The following is a 16,521-nucleotide window of genomic DNA, read 5'->3' as shown; positions in this document are numbered from 1 at the left end:
TTAAGAATAAATATTCTTTTTATTGAAATTGGTGTAATTAAAAGTTAATAACTTCATATATTAGAAGAATGGGAGGAAGAAATTCTTCGACAACTAATGAACTTGACTAAAGATAACGCGTTCAGGCTTGTCTCGTATTCGCCCGAAAAAATGGATCGACTCGACTAAATTATTTTACTTAATTTAGTTTAGTTACTAAATTACCAGTTCGAACCGGCCTTCAGTGCTCTGTGGACTCTTGTCGTGTAATGATGTTTTTGTGTAGATTTTGGTGAATATTGCATAATTAGTAATTAAAATAAAGCACAATAATATTATGTGATACTGATTTCCCATAATTTAATAATCATGATGACCGGTTTCGTTTATGTTAAATTGTATGGTTCGAATATTGTGTTTTATTTCAATTACTGCAATGTTTTTTCATCAAGAAATCAGGCGTCTAATAACAAAAACTGATAAGTCACACGTCATAATTATTAAAACCTAACAAAACATGTGCAAATTCACATTATGAAAAAAATATTTAAAAACGATTTATAGAAACCAAGTATTTAAAATGATATAAATAAATTTATCATGTATTTATTGCAAAAAGGCCTTCATCAGTTAATAGAAATGGGCATACTGTCCTAGTTTGAAAATAAAAGAAAAAACTAATGTTAAAACCAATCAGTTACACTTGACGCGGAAAAACCTCATTTACCACTATTATTGATCATAATAGATTTTTGAGTTTCCACCGCGTGTTCATCCTCCTTCTTTTGCCGACGTTTTGGGCTCGTTGCATTACAATCAAAGAACAGACAGTCGATATTTAAAGAATATGTATATCAAAAGGGAAATGGAATGTGAAATAAAAAGGCAGAAAATAATTGAAAAAGTTTATTAATATAACAACAATATAACAGATTAGGCATCATTCTAGGAATTGGTAATTGATTCGATACATAATAAGAAAATACTTTATTAGGTGTTTGTACTTCATAAACAATGTCTACTAAAACGAGACATTCGATCACAGTAAATAAGTTTCATACTATATATTATTTATCTACTATCGACAGTCAAGATTTTATCACATATTAAATGGCAAGGTAATTCAAAATTGATTATAAAAACTAGATATTTAATAATATTATATTAATATCACATGAATAGTAAGTACCTAGTAGTAAATTGTAAGTTTTTAAATATTATATCTTAAATTATGACAAATTCAAGTGTTTGATAACTTTCTAAACATTAACAATATAATAATAACTAAGTAGTCTTGTAAATTCTTTAAAGTCTTCATTCTCGTCTTACATATTAGCGTAGTACTGTATGGTATTGGCAGGTTCAGGACAATTTAGTCTGAGTCGGAGATAATTATTACCTCCGCCCGATTATGCTTTACCCACCCACGGGTTTCGTATACCTGAAAAAAAAAAGAAATAGAAACATTAGACTTTTTGCTTTAAAACTCTAAAGAATGTATACAACAGCACAACGCACAATTAATTATTGATTCCTAATTATTGATGACTAATCTCGACAACAGATGACATTAGGAGTATGATAGTTTAAATCATTAATATCTCAAAATTAAGAATAAGGATAATGCTATTTTTCCAGAGAAGGGTTCAATTATTACTCGTGTGCCACTATATTTGACAAGATAATCAGAAATGTCGCCAAAAACATCTCCGCAAGACAATGCTGATGGAAGATTTATACTCGTAAATTGGCTAGGTATCAAATATTTTTGTTAGTCATTACAACCATGCACTTAATGATTATCAAAAACAATTAAAATAATAACTTACTCCCGTGAACTCTGGGAGTAGCCGAACCCGTCTTCTCCTTGGCCTCGGCTCGCCATTTGGCACTAGCTGCGGCCGTCCCCTTCTCTGTAACAAAGAAAAGCATGTTGTAAGTGATATTATCAAATAATTAAGAGTCAGTTTTTTAGTATTGACCGACACACACCTGCCTGTAAATAAATGCACAATGTTTAAATGCTGTTTTAATTAAATTGAGCAAAATACTGTCCAGATTATATTTAAGTCGATAGCAATGCTTGCAGTATTTCTGCGAGTGCACTTGTATAGAGGTAAAAGTATGCAGACAATTGTATAATTTATTTACAGGAATGTGTACATCGGCCTGTGCTAGAGTTATTAAAAAATGTGGCAATATATAATAGAAAAGTATTGCAAACTACACATACGATAATAATATGGCGATGGGGCTTTAATAATTAAATAATGTTATTCAGAGACAAAACCACATTCACCGTCACAAAATATAGATATTAAATACCCGGCTAAAAAATCGCTAAAAGTAAGTATGGCGATATTACATATTATTACAAATCGAATTAATAGGCATTTCCATGTAGGTATCAAGTCATAGCTAACTTTGTGAATCAATGACCGCGACAATAATCTTTGTATATCTGTTCTCACTTAGTTAGTTAATAGCCTAATTATGACATAATTATAAGTTGATAATATAATAATCAGTACATCATGATTGATAAAAAGAGAATTATTTGATTGTAATTTTTCGACCGAAGCACATTGCTCTGTGCTGTGATTCACATTATTGTAACAATTGTACACCTGTACTTATGCAATTGAAATAAACTCACACCCTTAATAATCACGACAACGACTTCTCATCTCTCCTCGTCACAACTCCATCGGCCCTCACATCGACGACCCCCTACAGAGGTGAACCCGACGTTCCACGCAACCGCAAATTCAACATATTCAAGAAAATGCCGAGAGGATACGATGACACCCACAGCCCCGCCGCAACCAGTAACAGCGAACTTATGGAAGAACTGATTGAGACCAGGATGCTGAAACTCGCATTGTCATTGCAGGAGCAAATGAAAAGGATCTGAGATGAAATCGCCGGCATCCACAGCCGGGACTCACGCCCACGGGCAAAGAACCACGGCCGGCGATTCCACAGCCACTCACGAAGTCGTACAAGTGGACGTTTATCCAGCCGCAACAGAGAAGATACCCAAGGCAAATGCTGGTACCACCATATGTTCGGAGCAGCCGCACAGAAGTGCAGACAACCCTGCAGCCATCAAGAGGGAAACGCTCCGGGCAACAACTGATAGCGGCCAGCGAATACAGCCCAATGCCAAGCCGCCTATTTGTCACCGACCGCAACACAAAAATACAGTTTCTAGTCGACACAGGCGCCGATCTCTGTGTGTACCCACGTTCTAAGGTTCCGGGACGTCTAACAAAAACAACATACGAGCTGTCAGCGGCGAACGGTACGGTAATCGCTACATACGGGAACCTTCCGTTGACATTAAACTTGGGCCTACAACGAGACTTCACATGGAGGTTCGTCATTGCCGATGTTAATAAGCCCATAATTGGAATTGATTTTTTAATCCATTTTAGATTGTTAGTCGACGCCAAGAATTGACGTCTGTTAGACCAAATCACTCATCTCACCACTTCCGGAAACCGCAGTACGGGAGAGGTCCTGTCGATCAAAACCGTTTCAAGCAGGTCTGCGTATCATGACCTGTTGCAACAGTTTCCAGATATCACACGTCCCGATGGCATAGTCAAAACGCCGCATCACACAACGAAACATCATATCAATACAACACCGGGACCACCAGTGGCTGCGCGCCCAAGGCGACTCGCTCTGGACAAACTACAGATTGCAAAGAGGGAGTTTCAAGATATGATGAGACTTGGGATCGCTCGACCATCAGGTAGCAGTTGGGCATCGCCGTTACACCTGGTCGCCAAATCGAATGAACAATGGCGTCCGTGTGGTGACTACCGAGGTCTGAACACCAGTTCCATACCAGATCGGTATCCGGTACGTCATCCAAGATTTTGCCCAAGCTCTCCGCGGGAGGAAGGTATTCTCCACCATCGACCTGGTCCGAGCATACAATCAAATCCCAGTCGCCGAAGAAGACATACTGAAGACTGCCATTACGACACCTTTTGGCCTCTTTGAGTTTCCATATATGTCGTTTGGCCTCCGTAACGCGGCGCAAACCTTCCAAAGATTCATCGACGAAGTACTACAAGGCATGGACTTCTGCTATGCCTACATCGATGACATCTTGATCGCTTCAAGCTCAGAAAAAGAACACCTCCAACACCTGCAAACGCTCTTTACACGTTTGCAGGAGTACGGAGTCGTGGTAAACTCGAGGAAATGCGACTTCGGCACCTCAACGGTCAAGTTCCTCGGATATCTCGTATCTTCGGATGGCATCTGTCCGCTACCCGACAAGGTAGAAGCCATTCAGGAGTACAGCCGCCTAGAGAATATCAAGGGCCTACGCCGGTTTTTGGGTATTTTGAACTTCTATGGAAGGTTCATACCCAATGCTGCAGGTACACAAGCACCTCTGCACACACTTCTCCAGGGCAACATGAAAGGCAAGCAGCCTATTCCATGGACTCCCGAGACTATCAGAGCATTTGAAGCATGCAAGAAAAGTTTGGCTGACACAACCCTGCTAGTTCATCCGAAAAATGATGCACCGCTAGCTATCATCAGTGACGCCTCAGATACCGCTGTTGGCGCAGCACTCCACCAATTGGTCGACGATCAATGGGAACCACTTGCGTTTTTCTCCAAGAAACTCAGCCCAGCCGAGCAGAAGTATGGAGCTTACGACCGTGAACTTCTAGCGATCTACATGGCAGTCAAGTACTTCCGACATATGGTAGAAGCCCGATCATTCGTCATATACACGGACCACACGAAACTCCCTTAATTATACTTCGTATAACCATGGGGTCAGCGGAATACCATTTCAGGAAACTCTACAATTGAACATCAAACTACTCTTAACCTTGGCAATAGGTAGGGGCCCGCCAAATATCATGGCCTGGGGGCCCGCTTCAGGATGTGACGCTCCTTCTTTACTCGACGTCTTGGGCTCTTTATAGAGGCCATTCTCCAGAGAATGTATTGAAGTGTAATGTAAGGCATACATGTTTGAGAATGTTGCTCTAAGTATGTCGAAAAGGGAGCTGTTTAGCTGCGAGCAAACGCTGCTCAGAGTAAAAAGGGTGATAGTGTACTGTGTCAATTGTTATGACCGGAGATACCAGTTCAAATGTTGGATTTTGTTGAAAGCGCCGGAGACCATGACAATTTAAACGTAGCCAGCGCCGGCGCGAAGTTATTTGGTGCCCTAGGCAACGTTTATTTGCGTGCCCTCTTTTTAATAGTGTCTCATTGTTTTCGAAATAATAAAAAAACATTTAGTGATCATTAGACATATAATAGACACTAATTAAATAATTTTAGTCTCTTTCAAAAAGTTTGATTAAATGAATTGTTATAAAACTCAAATTACATTAGCAGATTGAGTTTGTCCCGATCGTCTGCCAAATTCAATTCTCTATGGTTTTCAAAGATCGTGAGCGATCGGGACAAAAATGGAAAATTTTCTATTATTCCGTTGTGCGATCCATTCATTAGCAAGAGAAGATTGTCAAAAGCGTACGAAAATAGCCGAATACGCGCCCGTTCGCGGGCCACGCAAACGGTCGTTTATTCTACTGCTCGATTTCAACAACTACAAGATGGCGAAATCTCTAAAAACTGTATGGACTAGCGCTGAGGACACGGTTCTCGTCGAATTAATACACGCCAGTTGAAATAAAGCCATACTCGCTACAATTAGTCTTAATCGATTGGCTTGGAGATTCAAGCTCGCCCAGTTATTCATCATGTAAATTAACAATAAGTATACAAAACTTTCTATAAATGTCAAACGGCCGCGCAAATTTCAACAGATGCTCACTAGGTTTGACAGCTCAGTTTTTTTGATGTAAAATTGCGCGGGAATACGTTCAATGTAGTCACCAATCTAAGAAATATCTAGTTTTCAGTCAACCCATATTTTTAATAATAGCAACACTATGTTTATTTTAAACCAATCAAAAGCAAGGACCAACGCGATTGAATCATTGCGTCTAATTGCAAATAGTGTTAAAACGTTAGCCACGACGGTTGTTGGATCGGGTTGGGTCTGCGCGTCTGCCCATGTAATTAAGCCTTTAAACACACATAAGAGATTTCACTGACGACACAAATTTCTTTTTTATAGCTCTTGCTAAGATCGGGATCAGTTCATTTTGGGATAATGAACCAGTATTTCTTGATTTTTGATGCTGCGCAAATGTTCATTCATTACAGGGTCGAAGATATATTCAACAAACTTCAAGAAAATACCATTATTGGTACCTAGTACTTATACAACTTTTCATTTGTTCCACGTTCAATTTAAAAAAAAATCAATTAAACGTTCCAATATTTGTCGCCAATATTGCCTTCTTCTTTGATTTGTTGTTGCTTTAAAGTTTAAATCATCAATTGCTTTAGTAGTAAATTATAAGTTTTTAAATATCGTCGTCGCGCTTGCAAAATCCGCTATGTAATAAAACACAACTTTTCAGGAGAAGGAAAAAACTGATTTACTCAACAACGCCTCACGTTTTTTACAAAGCAAATAAACTGAAAATTAGATAATTACTTCGGATTCAGTATAAATGATATTTTATAATACAATATTTAACACTTTAGTCGTAATATTTTTTTTTTGTGGATAAAATGCACATAGATTGTTTTATTTGGGTCTTTAAATCCGTTTTGTGGTTGAGGCAGCACATACCGGATTTAAATTAACGCGTATTTTAGACATAGCGGATTTTACCCCGGGTAAAAAATGATAATTGCATAATAATTGAAATAAAAATATCCAGAGTAGGATGGATAAATAATTAAACAATTTTATTATAAGAAAGTTACATTAGATTATAATAAACAGTTGTATAACTTACCTACCTACCGGGCTTTTAAAATTAACACTCTTCTTTAAGTAAACACAAATGATTGTGCAATGTAATGTAATTTTACACTTTTTTATTGCTTAAATATTATTTGTCGACAAACATAAATAATCCGCTATGTGCACTAGCGCTGGTAGTAAAAGGCGCATTCTGAAGCAAAGGTCAGTGCAAACTCCGTTATGTGTCATTAACCGGCGCAATTAATAGTAACTTTTTTACTTTAAAATTCAATATGTGACCGGAATATTCATAGCGTATTTTGCAAGCCATTTTATAAGTGAAAATACATAGCTTATTTTGCATTTTTCTAAACTAGCATTGATATTAGAAAACGGGTTTTACAGGCCTATCCGCCGCGTCTTGTTCTATCACATAGCGTAAAAATGTAAAAACGCAAAAAAAATGTTTGTCGGATTTTGCAGGCGCAACGACGATATAATAAAATAAATAAATTATGACAACAGGCAGGGTCATCATGCAGGTACATCTCAGCATTCAATCGGAGAGAATAATTATTTCCCCCCGATTCCTTTTCACCCAGCCCCGGGTTTCATAAACCTGAAAAAAAAAGAAATAGGAACATTAGACTTGTAGCTTTAAAACACTAAAGAATGTATACAACAGCACAACACATAATTATTGATCATTTATGTCGTGAAATTGAAGCAAAATAATATGCAGCTGTTATATTTGAATGACTGCCGATAAATTTTATTATGTTTGTTTATTGAATATTTTTATTTTTAATTTTCCAATCAATAAATTCTTTTTGTTCATCCTTGATTTTCTCAAGGAATGCTTTACTGTCTGTCTCATAATACAGTTACACTGACGTGGTTCTGTATACAACTGCCCCAGAAGACAAAATATATACTGCTGTATTGCCTTAATTTATCATGCCATACTTTTCAATCTACCAACTTTGAAAGTCTCTGCTGCTTGATTCTAAAATTTTTGTTTTTTTTATTTCCACCAGTACCCATGTTAAATAGGATTTTTTAAATTAAATCAAATGCATGCATCTTCACTGACACTTGCTACGGCAAACATCAGCTGGATCTAATAATTATTAGTATAACAAATATAACCTCCAAAGATAATAAAAGTGTTGCCAGCTTAAAAATACGTAGGTGTACGGAAAGAGGAAATATAAATGAAGAGTCTGGAAATATTACACATAAAAGAAATAATTTGTATATTGCTCACGTGTCAGCAAAATTTTCGCATGCGCCACCTTTGGCACGCGTGCCATAGGTTCTCCAACCCTGTTAAGTGTGTAACAACACTCATGATTTTTTAATTTTTTATAGGAGAATATGTTCCATGAAGTATTTAGGGATATGCTCGTCAAGATAGCTATGTTAAAAGACAATCTCATTATAAAAGCAGTGATGCAGCTGCGCAGTGATATACATTTATGAATGATATTCCATATGATGAAAATGCTTTCGAAAATGCACAGGATTTATATGCATTTCGTATATGTAACCAATGTCGACAGGTCTTCTTCTTCTTCTTCCACCCTGTCACGTCCCAACATTGGGGCATAGGGCAAGCACAAGTTTGCGCCACTTCCCTCGGTCCATCGCCAACTCTTGCACCTCCCACCATTTCAGACCTGCAGCACGTAGGTCGCTCCTGCAGCACCGCTGCAGGGTGAGGAAGGGCCGGCCACGGCGACGGAACCCTTGAGGCTGTGCCACAAGGGTACGAAGTGTCGCACTCTGGTGGCATCCGGAATACGTGTCCCAGCCACGTAAAGCGTCTCTTCGTGATAACCTCAATCAGTTTCTCCATTCTAACCTATAACCTTAAAGTAAAGTACCTATACAATCACACCATACATTTAATACAAGAATAATGAGAGTTATAATTAATTTAATAATATATAATAGTAATCTATTGGATGTCTTGAATCTCAGAATTCATTTATAAATAACTATATATAAAATATAAACTGACAGCCAATGCATTTTTAATGTCAGTGGTAAATGTATGGTACCTATTCATCAATGTTTCATGTTAATTCACTGGGCAATGTCGGCTGGTGTTTTTATCGTAATCAATATGATAATTTATTATATGCACAAAATCCTTACAGAAGATAATAATATTATTACCTATAGATTTATCAAACTGGTCCATTACCGACTATGTCACTATTGGCGCTGACTTGACTCCAGTGCAGTGTTGCCATATTTTGAAAGTGGAATTATAGTACAGAGCCTCCAAAATTATAGTATTTGGGGATAAAATATAGTACGCGTTGTCATCTCTTGAAAATGAAAATTTTCCCAATTTTTCATAGTCGGCTCGTTTTTTTTAGAAAAAATATTTCTTCGCGGGCCGCAGGTTCCCAATTTTTCATGGTCGGCTCGTTTTTTTTAAGAAAGATATTTCGTCGCGGGCCGCAGGTTCCCAAATTTTCATGGTCAGCTTGTTTTTTTTAGGAAAAATATTTCGCCGCGGGCCGCAGGTTCCCAAATTTTCATAGTCGGGTTGTTTTTTTTAGGAAAAATATTTCGCCGTGGGCCGCAGATTTCCAAATTTTCGAAGACTACTCGATTGCGAAATGGCAAATGCAAAATTATAGTACTTTTATATTAAATTATAGTACGATTTTCAAAATTATAGTATTTTGGCCGTACTATACCTATTTTATATCGTACATAGTACGCGGACCAAAATTATAGTACAAATACTATAATTATAGTACGGTTGGCAACACTGCTCCAGTGCAGTGTTGCCATATTTTGAAAGTGGAATTATAGTACAGAGCCTCCAAAATTATAGTATTTGGGGATAAAATATAGTACGCGTTGTCATCTGTTAAAAATGAAAATTTTCCCAATTTTTCATAGTCGGCTCGTTTTTATTAGGAGAAATATTTCGCCGCGGGCCGCATGTTCCCTATTTTTCCTAGTCGGCTTGTTTTTTTTTACGAAAAATATTTCGTCGCGGGCCGCAGGTTCCCAATTTTTCATAGTCGGGTTGTTTTTTTTAGGAAAAATATTTCGCCGTGGGCCGCAGATTTCCAAATTTTCGAAGACTACTCGATTGCGAAATGGCAAATGCAAAATTATAGTACTTTTATATTAAATTATAGTACGATTTCCAAAATTATAGTATTTTGGGCGTACTATACCTATTTTATATCGTACATAGTACGCGGACCAAAATTATAGTACAAATACTATAATTATAGTACGGTTGGCAACACTGCTCCAGTGCAGTGTTGCCATATTTTGAAAGTGGAATTATAGTACAAAGCCTCCAAAATTATAGTATTTGGGGATAAAATATAGTACGCGTTGTCATCTGTTGAAAATGAAAATTTTCCCAATTTTTTACAGTCGACTCGTTTTTATTAGGTGAAATATTTCGTCGCGGGCCGCAGGTTCCCAATTTTTCATGGTCGGCTTGTTTTTTTTAGGAAAAATATTTCGCCGCGGGCCGCAAATTTCCAAATTTCCGAAGACCACTCGATTGCGAAATTATAGTACTTTTATGTAAAATTATAGTACGATTTTCAAAATTATAGTATTTTGGGCGTACTATACCTATTTTATATCGTACATAGTACGCGGATCAAAATTATAGTACAAATACTATAATTATAGTACGGTTGGCAACACTGCTCCAGTGCTGCCATCTTCTCAAAGTAGAATTATAGTACAGAGCCTCAAAAGTTATAGTATTTGGGAGAAAAATATAGTGCGCGTTGTCATCTGTTAAAAATGTAAAGGTTTTTTGTTTCTCAGAAAAAAATTACGGAGAATTTGAGAAACTCCGAGACCACTTATTATTAATGTACCTCTTCCGACCAAAAATGCTTACCGAAGAATTCAAGAAATTTCATTAGTTAAGGGATTTTTTTACGTTTTTCAAGCAATTTTTTTTCCAAGTTCTTCAAATCTTCCTATATTGTGAAATTATAGAACTATGCACCAATTTATCGAACAGAAATATCAAAATTTTAGTAATTTTTTCAGATGTTCTATATTATAGTATTTTGGGCGTACTATACCTGTTTTATATCGTACATAGTACACGGACCAAAATTATAGTACAAATACTATAATTATAGTATGATTGGCAACACTGCTTGACTCTCAAAAATATTTATCGGATTACGGGCTTATTTGTCTATGGCGTGCTATCGAAATAGACAATTTTATTGCCATAGTACATAATAATTATTATCGCAGCCGTAAAGAAAATTATATTATAAAGAATATCTACCTATTAATTTATTGTATTTCAACACATTAAAATTATTTTTACAAAATAATAAAAAAATCTTTTTACAAATTTACTTGTTTTATATTATTATTTTTAATCGTACATTTTATTAAAATTTTATTGTTTATTTTCAACTAGGTAGGTAGGTACCTAAATGACTAAATATTGTTATTTTCAGCGCTGGAGTCATTGCGTTTATGGAGGTGTTTTTTTACATTTCATACAAAAATAATCTATTTTTATCTTCGGTGTAATTATATCAGCGAATAGCCATTGCGCTAATCTGATGCAAAAGAAGCATGGAAACGTTAGAGCTGGCCTCGAACATTTTGAAATGTAATCGAAGCATCGGGTAATTATATTTACAATTAATTCATTGTAAAGTAATTATCTATAAAATACTTCATAAGAAACAAAAAATAAATTATTTTTATTTTAGTAGGTTGGTAGGTATATCAAAAGATTTTCGTATTCGAAAAAATAGTCTAAACACAGAACAGATTAATATATTACAAATGTGAAGGCCAGTTCCTCTGGACCAAGGTTCTGAAGCCGGGCCATTTTATTATTTTATGACCCAACCCTAAGAACATAAAAGCGCGCCGACGGTCTTCAAATATTGGATGCTCGTTTTGTTTCCGACAAACTTAAATGCATAATATGATACAGACGTAACTATTTAAAATAAGATATTATTTAACACGTGTTAAATTTAAGTTTGTCCCATAGTTTTCCACACTCGAGATCTGAAGTTTTATCTATCACACTCAGTAAGGTAAGCAGGTTAAAATTAATTAAGTGTTTAGTGTTCCCTGTCGGAGCAACAAAATAATACTGTATTATGAGTAGGTACCTACATATTATTATATCAAATATTATTTATTATAATCGAGTGTATTATATTATTATCTGACGTTGTAGGTGACCTTGAATTTTTTTTTGATTGTAGCTATAGGTATTAACTAGGCTCATCATATCGAAAGGAAAGTACCTATCGGTATCAGATCAAATGAAAGTATCGATACTGGTATCGTATCGGAAGAAAAGTATCGATACAAAATGCAATATTTTCTTGAAACACCAAAAAAATCTAAATTAATTTGTTAGTTATGGGGATGAATTTAACTAAATTTGAAGGCGAAAACGTTAGGTAGGTACAAAAAAGTGTTGTACAGTGAATTCTGTTAAATTGTTATAATTTTGATAAAAAAAAACAAAGATAGATTTTTCCAGTTATTTATAAAATACTTAAACCCTGACGGCTAAAATTATTAAACATGGAACATACTTTGTCTACTGATTTTCTGAATGCTGGTTGTCCAAATTCGAAAAAAATCAAATAAATTGCGGGGTGCGGGTTTATACGTTATTCCTGAAGCGCCGTTTGCGGCCGATTGGAGTCTCTCGCGGCCGCGCTACTTTTGTGACTATATTTTTCGTTACGCCTGTGCGAGTTTCCGTAACGAATCCGCCCGGGAGGTCAAGACAAAAGCATGTATCCATGTTAAAAAATGAGACATCGACTCAAACAACTCACTGTCAACTCAAGTTCAGGCGGCCCTCGTAGTCCAGTGCGTAAGGCGCCGGCCTTTCATTCGAGGGACCCGAGTTAGATTCTCGGAGTCGTCACAATATATTTATGTGATTTTCTTTAAGACTGGATTTTTGCGATTGGTTATCTTTTATTAATAAATACACAAATTTTTCACTACACTACCAGGTACCTATAGGTAATGCATTATAATCGGCGATCAGCATTTAAATATTCCAATTAGCGATAAACAGGGCTCAGAATGGACAGAAGCATACTAAACATCTCAGAGAGTATGTACCTACTACGAGAAGGATCTCGTGGAAAATAATAAATATTGCATTCCAGTTCCAAATTATTAAAAAGTAAGTAAATTCACACAATATGTAGGTAGGTACCTTCCTACTTTTTATACACCTACATAGGTATTACTCAGGGCTTTTTTTTCCATTTAACGCGGTGGAACGGCGTTCCGGCACCTTTTTTCACGGTTTTATTTCAAAATCAATTAAACGAAAAAATATTTGCGCTTAAGTAATTACAATAATAATTCGTTAAAATGATAAAATAAGGTACAGGTGGAAGCCATTTTGAATGTTGGCGTGTTAGTGTTAGTGAAGTAACCGTATAGTTTAAATAGCAAACATGCGTATGTAACTAGCTTCATACGTATGCTGCGTATTATGATTTTGACAGTTTGACGTTTATCGCATGGCACCATCTGCGTATATTGTTATTTACGTTTGTTTAGTCAGTTTGTGTTACGATTACGTGTTGTGCAACTATTTTATATATTATTTAGTGCAACCCCAAGTTTAAATATGAAAAAAATTTCCTGTTACTTCTCAACCACCGGCAGCGGCGCCGATTCCGCAAATAAAAAGCTCAAAACAGAAACGATGACAGAAGATATGGAAATATCGGTACATGTAGATGTTCCTGAATCATCTCAAGCTGATCTCGGGGATCAAGGTCGAACTCAAAACGATTGGCCAGACTGCTGGTCATTAGATCAAAAAAACGATTTTTGCTCAAAAAACGAATGGTTGAACGTACACAAAATGAAACTTGGCTGCACAATTTGCAGAAACGTTGGAACTCTTGGAACTGAAACGACAATGGGAATGAAAATATCCAAAGAATGGGCCAATAATGAAATCACGTATTCTGGGAAAGAGAGGAAGCTACAATTGGGGTCACTTCGAAAAAAAAATTTCGATCACAGAGGATCTATTGCACACAAAGCAGCGTTAAAAATCATTTCTGAAGCCAAAAAAAAGCAGATTGAAAATACTTTTTTAAAATCGTTATCTCGCGAAAAAGTAATAACAGCAAACATTTTTCGAACTGCATATAAAGTAGCTAAGGAAAATCAATCATTCAATATGTTTGAAAGTGAAATTAATCTCCAAGAACTAAATGGGATCGAAATGGGTCATATTCTCCATTCCACTAACGCATGTGTTAACATTGTAAATCATATATGTGATGAAATGAGAAAAAATGTTTTCAAAGAAATTGTTCAATCGAAAAATATAATTTCTTTGATAATAATTGATGAGTCTACCACCATAAGCCAAAAAACCACCCTCATTGTGTATGTTCGATGCTGTGTCGAAAGTGTTGGAATGAATTCACCAATTAATTTGTTTTTGGATTTGATTGAACTTAAAGACGTAACGGCAAAAGGAATATTTGAATCATTACTCCAATCTCTTGATTTATATGGGATGACAGAAGAATATTTAAAAAAATATTTAGTTTCGGTTGCATGCGACGGCGCTGCTGTGATGTTAGGTTCTAAAAATGGAGTGAAAAAATTGCTGACAGAAAAATTTCCTTCAATTATAGTTTGGCATTGTACTAATCACAGATTAGAATTACCAGTAAGTGATGTTGTAAAAAAAATTTCAGGGATCAATAGATTCAAATCATTTATTGATAAACTTTATGTTTTATACCACGCGTCGCCGAAAAATAATAGAGAGTTGCATTTATGTGCAGAATCACTAGGCGTTGAGGTACTGAAAATCGGAAGAGTTTTAAGTACCCGATGGGTGGCATCTAGTTTTCGTTCAGTTTCGGCTGTGTGGAATAATTATGAATCCCTTGTGCGTCATTTTGAAGAAGCGATGAATGACCCTACAAGAGATAAAAATGACAAGTGTACTTACAGTGGCTTAAAGAACAAAATAACATCAACAGCATTTTTATTGGATCTAGCATTGATGTGCGACGCTCTCCAAGAATTGTCGGAACTTAGTTTGGACCTACAAAATCGCAATGTGAACCTTTACATTGCAAATCGAAAAATAAATGAACTCGTTCAAGTTTTTGAAGAAAGAAAACAGAATTTTGGACCCTATTATAAATGTGCTGCAGCTGCTATAAGCAATCTGCATTTTCGTGGAGTTTTACTTCACGAAAAAGTTTCTAAAAATGATCCTCCTATTGATCCGAAAATATTTTATTCCACGTTGAAAACGTCAATTGAAAAAAGGCTGCTAGATAATAAAGATGTTGAGTTTGCACTTTGGGCTCGCGTACTTGACCAAAAATATTGGCCTGAAGACATTGATAATCGGTTGACATTTGGAGAGATGGAAATTAGAAACATTTCGATCAGGCTACAACTAGATGAACGAGAAATGATTCGTGGATTTCGCGAATACATTCTCGAAAAGACATATTCTGAAAAACTCTTGCGTTTGGTATATGCTCTGAATTCTATTCCCATTTCTTCAAGTGAATGTGAACGGGGGTTTTCGCAAATGAATCTTATTATTACCCCAACAAGAGCTTCGTTAAACACTAAAACAGTTTCGGCACTCTTGTTCATCAAACTCGTGGGACCACCCTTGACACTTTTCGATCCTTCAAAATATGTTGATAGGTGGTTACTTAAAGGAAGACATTCGGCCTTAGACTCTAACACTAAGAAAAGGAATCGAGATGATGTATCAGACGAGAATTGGAAAAAACTTTGGAAATCACTCTAAACTTTTATTCAAGTTCATAAATAAATACATTACATATGTATTTACAATTATATTTTAAAGTTAGTCTTATTTAGTCTTATTTGTACAATATATTTCAAATATAATGTATGTATTTTATTGTTTCTGTAGCTTTGTTTTGACTAAAATAAAAAATTATCGTAAAAATCAACCTTTTTTTGTTCGCTTCGTGGCATAGCTCCTTTAAATTTCATTTAAGTGACATTTGAATATAATTTTATTTAGTAAAAAGCTTGACATGAAGTGAGTTCCGGCACCTTTTTTTTTAAAAAAAAGCCCTGGTATTACTTATATAAGTTTATATGAAAATGTCGGAACCGTAATAAAAAAAATCAGTTTGTGTATGCGCGTTAGAAGATATACTTCTTTGGCGTAACAAAACAAAATAAGGCGTCACCTGAGTCTATTAATATTACAGTGGATTAGGTTAATGAAAGCGTACGCAATTCATCTGTGTCTCATATAGCACATGATAATTGTAAATTTGACCAAAACTCATCTTTGCCATACAGCGGTTATAATCAATTCAGAAGTGCCCATAATGAATTAATAAAAAATCAAATTTTAACAGGTATATTTTTGAGTTGTTTACCAACTCAACATTCACAAAATTTATTTATTTATTGATATATAATTTTATTCATAAATAATACTTACATAAATATAGCCTCAAATCTTGATACACAATCTTTTCAATGAAAAATACATATACACTAGATAAATAAAAGAAAGATGAATAAAATAAAAAAAATAGTATAAAAATACATATACACGTAGAAATATTGGTAATGTTTACAACACGTGCTGTTTACTTGGTTGTATTGAACGACTAACAAAATGTAGCTATGCGCATGCGCATGTACCCTCGAGACCAAAATGA

General features: G+C 35.5%; 1 long non-coding RNA gene across 5 annotated transcripts; it reads right to left on the bottom strand.

Moving 5' to 3' along the window:
• Window positions 1-877: 877 nt before the first annotated feature.
• Window positions 878-9,035, bottom strand: LOC147079944 (uncharacterized). Of its 5 annotated transcripts, XR_015070638.1 has the most exons (5): window positions 8,972-9,035; window positions 8,470-8,661; window positions 7,314-7,409; window positions 1,809-1,892; window positions 878-1,420 (listed from the first exon to the last, which is right to left on the bottom strand). It is a non-coding gene; the product is annotated as an uncharacterized LOC147079944 (long non-coding RNA). The 5 variants fall into 5 exon arrangements; XR_015070640.1 differs by lacking the exon at window positions 8,470-8,661 and having other exon boundaries at window positions 1,214-1,420; XR_015070644.1 differs by lacking the exons at window positions 8,470-8,661; window positions 8,972-9,035 and adding an exon at window positions 8,058-8,189 and having other exon boundaries at window positions 1,214-1,420.
• Between the last annotated feature and the right edge of the window lie 7,486 nt (window positions 9,036-16,521).

The sequence above is a fragment of the Rhyacophila brunnea genome, unplaced genomic scaffold (assembly GCF_057557595.1).
Source record: "Rhyacophila brunnea isolate RB1 unplaced genomic scaffold, BYU_Rbru_1.0 scaffold_1, whole genome shotgun sequence".
Taxonomy (NCBI): Eukaryota; Metazoa; Arthropoda; class Insecta; order Trichoptera; family Rhyacophilidae; genus Rhyacophila; species Rhyacophila brunnea.
The sequence above is the reverse complement of the archived record's forward strand: the minus strand, read 5'-3'. Positions and strand labels throughout refer to the sequence as shown.